Here is a 7,480-nt window from a genome sequence, read left to right as displayed (position 1 = left end):
GGGTATTGGTTCAACTATTCTTAAACATAAAGACCTAATTGGTTCAACTGCTTCTGCTGTGGGAAATGTAGCAGGTGCTGTAAAGAGTATAAAAGATGCTCAGAAAGAATCTCATAAATTACAAGCAATAAAAGAAATTAAGAAAGGTAAAACTCAGTTGTCCCCCAAGAACGACAGAAAATAATTCAAATACTTGGATCAGGGTTTCAAAAGTTTTAACATCTTTTTTCCTAAATAAATACAAGTATGGAAGCAATTGATAGTATCTATGATTTGGATGATACTATTATTATCTCAAACTCCACTAAAAAGAAGATTACTTCAAGGTAAATGCAATAACTGGAACAGACTGGAATACAAATGGTACAAAAAGTTTTGAAATAAATAATCAACAAACCTATTTGAATCTCTCCGAAAGTTTCTTGTTGTGTAAATTTAAATTCACTAAGGTTGGGAATAACACAAACGCTACACTTGTAAATGATTTCTTCTGGAAAATGTTTGATAGTGTGCGATTGTATATTGGAACACAAGAAGTTGAAGCGGTTGATTATGTCTCTGCTGTATCTGAAATGATGAAATTTACACTCTATACATTCAGTGATAGAATGGGAAAGGGGTCTGTCGAAGGTTTTATTCCTGATATGTCAACGGGAACAAACACAGACCCTGGATATATTCAAAGGAAAGGAATGTATAATGATGATACAAAAGCAGAAAATAGTTTTACTGTGGCAGTTCCTCTTAAAGGTATATTTGGATTTTGTGATTATGATAAAGTTCTGTATGGTCTTAAAATTAGATTTCAACTACAAAGGAATGATAATGAAAATAGATTGCTTTTTGGTGTTGGTAATGCTTTTGGTGATCAGAATAAATTTGTAATTGAGGAGATGAGTTGGTATATCAGTGAATATACTCCTAATCTTAAAACAGAAGAGATGTTGAATCGAAGACTTAACTCAAAAAACCACTCAGTGTATCATACCTCAAAAGAAGATGTCAACACGTTAAACTCAATCAAACTACTTACACGTGGAATTTGGGTGTTCTGGAAGGAAAGCCACGATATCTGTGGATGATTTTTAAAAAGCCAGATGGTGATACTGCGACTGATAAGAATAATGCATTGAGTGATAATGCTAAGGTGAAACAACTTCGCGTTTCTCTAGATGGAACATTTTATCCACGAGATAGATTGGAAATTAATTGGGAAAAAAATGATTTTGCTGAAGCATACAAGTCTTACCAAAAGGTGTGTGAAAGTAATGGAAATAAAGAACCTATTTTGGATATGACAGCATTTAAAAGTTTGTATACAATCTATACGTTTGACCTGAGCGCTCAAAAAGAAACTATAAAGTCTAATCGAGTGGATACTTCCCTATACATTGAAAGAGGAGAGAGTGAAGAAGTTGATACATATTGTTTGCTTTTGGAAGAAACAGAATTGCAGATTAATACAGATAATGGTGTGATGATTAGTCTCACATAATTTTTTGTTAAATAAATGAGTGGCAAAGTACCAACTGGGGTATATGTTAATCAAATCAATCTTCATAAACTATCATCTTGTGTTCAAAATCAAAAGCCTTGTACGATTAACGTTAATACAATTCAGAGAAAAGGAGCAGTAAGAATTGATGTTTTGCTCACAAGAGAACAGGTTAAAATCTTGAATGACACTGGCTCACTTAAAATTAAAATGACAAAACCAATGTTGAAAAAAATATTCAATAAGAGAGACGAGTGGAGGATTTCTCCCATTTCTAATTCCTTTATTTGCTGGTTTAAGTGCGGTTGGAGCATTGACGGGTGGTATTTCAACAGCGGTCAAAACTGCCAACGAAAGGAAGGCTCAACTCAGGCTCAAAAGAATTGGAAAGACATAACAAAGAGTTGGAGAAACAAATTAGTGGAAGTGGTGTAATTGTAGATTTTGCTGAAAAACTTGAAGGTCTGCCTGATAAAGCGAGATTGTTAGTTGGAGATATGCTTTCTTCTATAGCACAAGCAGGTGTAAAATTAACGAAAAGAGGTAATGGATTATATCTTTCTAATAAATAAATGAGCATTGATGAGTGGTTGAAAGAATTTGGAAAGAATACAACATCAAATTTACAACTTGCCAAATATTGTAAGAAATTAAAAATTCATAATGTGGTTATTTGTATGAGAGATGAATTAACAAATGTGTCGAAACATACAAAGAATATTATTATGAACTTAGAAGATAATGATGGGAACGGTTCTCATTGGGTTTGTATTTTTAATAGTCAAGACAAATATTATTTTGATAGTTTTGGTCTTCCACCACCTGTTGAAGTCATAAAATTCTTACAGAATGGTGTTTATCAAACATTTCAAGTCCAAGAATTAAATTCCAAGTGTTGTGGTCAATTATGTCTATATGTGTTATTTCAACTCAACAAAAATAAAAAATTTTATGATATTATTTTTAATCTAATATAAATGACTTATGTTGGTAAAGATGGTTCTATCTTTGGTGTATCTCAAGAACTGGATATTGATTTATCAAATTATTACACAAAGGCACAGGCTGAACGACATAAATATAATATAAACAAAAAATATTAACATGAAAAATGCTTATAAATTAAAAATTATCCAAGCCCGACTGACGCGAATGACTTGGTGAGATTAAGCGATTTATCACAATATATATACTTAAATAAAACGGCTGTGTATTCTAAAGATACAGAAGTGTTGATATTATCTCCAGGTCATACAGAATTCACAGTTCGAATTAAAATAAATTTTTATAAAGAAGGGCGTATCGTTTGTATGAGAATAGAACAATGGGGGTATGATATGAATGATTTAGGTATAATTGGTCATTTAAAATTAACCTCGAAGACCTGGAACAATTAAATCAGTCTCGTAAGGAAGAATATTATCCACTTGGTATCGAGAATGAGTTTTGTGGAGCCACGATTAGTAAACAACAAATAAAAGAATTTAATAAGGGTAAATATAATAATGGTTTTGCCCTTGTTTATCTCATGAAAACAGAAAAACAGGATTATATATAATAAGTAAGGAAATACAAAATGATTTAACTATGGGAAGATGGGGAGGTGTTTCGTGCCATAATATTATTCTAACATATATTTCTAATACATAAATGACAGCAAGAAGGCTTCAAGAAAATTATCATTTCTGTGTTCAAGCATACCTTCAAGAAAAGGGTATTCGGTATTTTAATAAATATGTTCTACAACATAAGAATGAGGTATTTTCAATAAAAGATTGGCATTATGCTGATGTTGATAAACCAACAACTTTAGATTTAATTAGAATGTTAAATAATGAAAAAATTATAAGGTTAAGAAAAGGTAAGGCTCTTTTAGAAATTCAAAAGAAATTTTATTGGTATCCTGTTGTAAAAAAATTATTTTGGATACAGGAATAACAAGAAATCCTGATGAATATATGTATAATATTCTATGGGGTGTAAACGATTCAAGTATAGTAAAGTATGTGGAAGGAGTTGAAGAAGAGAGGGAAGAGGAGGAAAAGGAGGAGGAGGAGAGAGAGAAGGAGGAAAGAGAGAAGAGAGAGAGGGAGGAAAGAGAGAGAATGAATACATATCAAAATATGGAAACCAGTGAGATTCAAAAAAGAATAGAGGTATTAAAGAAATTAACTTATCTCACCAGGGAGGAATACAAAGAATTAAAAAGTCTATTTACAATACTTTCGACAAGACTATCGACATCGAGAAGACGTATTTTAATTCAAGTTTTTTCTTAAATAAATGGAGGAGAGAGTGAAGGCATTTCTAAGGATTCTTTATGTTTTAAAAATTAAGATTCAAATGTGCATGTTGGAAACTAAAAAGGTTTTTGCACTCTGCAGAAATTTTTCTCATAAATAAATGAGTTATTGTCTCAAATGTAAAAAGAAAACTAATACTAAAAATATTTCATATATTAAAAGTAAAAATAACAGGGTTATACAAAAAGGTATATGTTCGGTGTGTGGTTCAAAAAAAAATCAATTTATCTCCAAACACAAACTCGGAGGAGATATACAAAAGTTTTTATCAGGAAGTAAATTTACAACTACTGGAATACCAGGGGAATTACATCTTCCAGGGTATTCGTTCTGTGGTCCAGGCACAAACTTGGATAAAAGATTAGATGAGGCAGACAATCCTAAATCCTGGAGTAAACCAATCAATAGAGTTGATGAAGTGTGCATGAGACACGATATTGATTATGGGAATACCACAACGTTGGAAGAAAAGCATGAAGCCGATAGAGAAATGTTATATAATTTGTCTCTGATACAAAATCCAACCTTGAGAGAAAAAGTTGATAGGTTCATCGTGAAGAAGATGATTAGTGCTAAATTGAAACTTGGACTTGGAAATTCAAAAAACTTATAGGCTCTAATGATGCCATTAAGACTGAAGAGCAATTAGCTGATGAATTACATAAACCAATATTCACAAAGTTTCAGAGAAGGAAAGTTTATTCCAAGGAAGTTGATTATATCTGGTCTGCTGATTTGATTGAACTCAATAATGATAAGGGGTACAAGTATGCTTTAACCGTTATTGATTTGAGGAGTAGATATGCGTGGGTTGTCCCTTTAAAAACAAAACAGGTAATACTCTTGTGTTAGCTTTTCAACAGATATTTAATAAAAGTAAGAGAAAACCTAAGAAATTGTGGACTGATGAGGGTAGAGAGTTTTATAACAAGACATTTATGAATTTTTTAAAAAATAACAGTATTACATTATACAGTACCTTTAATGAAGGGAAGGCAGTTGTTGTTGAACGTTTTAATCGTACCTTAAAAGAGAGACTATATAAAAAATTCACACAACTCGGTTCACAACAATGGTTATCTTTTATTCAGGATATTGTGGATAAGTATAATGACACGATTCACACGTCAACGAATATGAAGCCATCAGAAACATTTACAAAATTAAAATATGAAAAAGAGATTAATGTCAGAAAACCTAAGTTCAAAGTTGGTGATATCGTAAGAATATATAGGTGGAAATCTCATTTTGAAAAGGGTTTTACTGAACGATGGACGAAAGAACTTTTAAAATTGTTGATGTAATAGATACAGTTCCTTGGACTTATAAAATATATGATTTGGAAGGCATGAAGATTTTAGGTTCATTTTATTCACAGGAATTACAAAAGACAAAACTAAGCATATAATACACCTTTGTGGACACTAGAGGGACAAGTCCGAGGTGTATTACAGTATATAATGTGTGTCAAGGGGGACGTTCTTAGATCTGTGAACCCCAAACACAGAATCCTCAACTGAATAGTCAAGGTTTAACTTTTGTTTGTGTGTGTGTGTGTGTAATGGGAGCAATAGGTTGGCGCTTCACTCCCTCCTACTATACACCGTTGTGGACACTCGAGGGCCAAGTCCGAGGTGTATAACAGTATATAATGTGTGTCAAGGGGGACGTTCTTAGATCTGTGAACCCCAAACACAGAATCCTCAACTGAATAGTCAAGGCTTAACTTTTGTTTGTTGATGTGTATGTGTGTGTGTCCCAACCCTCACATTCAAAATCTCAACCCCAACCCTCACATTCAAAATCTCAACCCTAACTCAATCCTCGCCCAACACAATGTCTTTTTCAAAATGAGATTTCCACCTATATATATATATATTTTTACGTTTTTTTTTCTTCCAATTCTGTCTTTTAAGGCTTTCAGGTTTGATGACGTAGAAAGGGGGAGTAAGCCTGCACTTTCTTCCCAGAACTTTCTTGATCTTGCTCCCATCAAGCACCATCCGACAAAGAACTACATCGATAGGTTTAGATCCCAAAGAGTGATAGCAACTCCAAAAGTCTCCAAAATATAAATAAATAAAATAATAATAATAATAAATAAATAAATAAATAAATAAAAGCCCCCCAAAAAAGTTTCAAGTGTCCAACATAAACCCAACTTTCCAAGTCTTCAAGGTATAACCACATTCCCGTTGAGTTTCCAAGATATGTATCACATTGTGAGTTATCAATCCAGAACCCACATTTCAAGTATTCAAAGTAAAACCAACTTACAAAGTCTCTTAAGGATAACTCATTTACTGATTTTTTCAAAATTTGTGAGTCTCCAAGGTAGGCCCCATATTTAGAACCATCTTGGCAGAACCCTTTTCCTGAGTCTCCAAGGTAGTTATTTAAACCATCAAGGCAGAACTCATTTACTGATTTTTTAAAAATTTGTGAGTCTCCAAGGTAGGCCCCATATTTAGAACCATCTTGGCAGAACCCTTTTCCTGAGTCTCCAAGGTAGTTATTTAAACCATCAAGGCAGAACTCATTTACTGATTTTTTCAAAATTTGTGAGTCTCCAAGGTAAAACTTGTATTCTGGCTCATCAAGGTATAACTTGTTCAGTGGGTATTGTCTTGATAACTCACAATGAGTACTATTGCTGTAAAACTCTTTTTCAGGATTTTGCTGGTCTCAAGGTATAACTCTTTGGTTGGGTCATCAAGGACGAACTCGTTCTGTGGGTCTTGGTCGCTCATAAGGTCTTCAACCAAGCCAACAATTTCGCCCCAAGTTGTAGCAAAAGCAGTATTTTCATTTCGTATTTCAGACACAATTTCCTGTGAGAGAAAATAATAATGTATTAATTAAGTTATTTAATTATTAAATGAGTATGCTTCAATCAAAGTTTGAAAATAGGAAAATAAAAAATCTTACCTCAATAGATAAGAGGTTTGAATCCAGTTCATCAACTTGAAGGTTTAGTTCCATAGAAGACAGAGAGTTCCAAGGAACACCAAAGTCATCCCACTCAAGGTCTTCAACCAAGCCAACAATTTCCCCCAAGTTGTAGCAAAGCAGTATTTTCATTTCGTATTTCAGACACAATTTCCTGTGAGAGAAAATAATAATGTATTAATTAAGTTATTTAATTATTAAATGAGTATGCTTCAATCAAAGTTTGAAAATAGGAAAATAAAAAATCTTACCTCAATAGATAAGAGGTTTGAATCCAGTTCATCAACTTGAAGGTTTAGTTCCATAGAAGACAGACAGTTCGAGACAAGCACACAGAACACCATTGCCAGCAAGAACAAATGTTTAAAATGGAGCCTGGGTTTGAAGCTTTTATAGAGAAAGACTGGTGGGTGTGGTTTCCTTTGGAAATTCCCTGAGCAAGCCTAGGCAAGCCTTCATTGGGAAATTTTTCAAAACCATAACATCCTGTAATTTTCTAGTGATTTCTTTGTGAGTCAGAGATGAACTGAAATGATGTAAGAGTGGGCGGGGCTTAGCAAAAGTAGGCGGAGCTTAGGAAAAGTGGGCGTGGCTTAGAAAAAAATACCTTATGAAAAGTGGGCGGAGCTTAGCAAAAGTGGGCGGGGCTTAGGAAAAGTGGGCGTGGCTTAGAAAAAATACCTTATGAAAAGTGGGCGGAGCTTAGCAAAAGTGGGCGGGGCTTAGCAAAAGT

General features: G+C 33.5%; 1 long non-coding RNA gene across 1 annotated transcript; it reads right to left on the bottom strand.

Annotated features, from left to right (window-relative positions):
• Positions 1-6,467: 6,467 nt before the first annotated feature.
• Positions 6,468-7,112, bottom strand: LOC147016347 (uncharacterized). The gene is made up of 3 exons (XR_015049029.1): positions 6,999-7,112; positions 6,727-6,901; positions 6,468-6,629 (listed from the first exon to the last, which is right to left on the bottom strand). It is a non-coding gene; the product is annotated as an uncharacterized LOC147016347 (long non-coding RNA).
• Between the last annotated feature and the right edge of the window lie 368 nt (positions 7,113-7,480).

This window comes from Eptatretus burgeri, chromosome 11, assembly GCF_056783735.1.
Source record: "Eptatretus burgeri isolate ZD-2024b chromosome 11, Ebu_testis_v1, whole genome shotgun sequence".
NCBI lineage: Eukaryota > Metazoa > Chordata > Myxini > Myxiniformes > Myxinidae > Eptatretus > Eptatretus burgeri.
The sequence above is the reverse complement of the archived record's forward strand: the minus strand, read 5'-3'. Positions and strand labels throughout refer to the sequence as shown.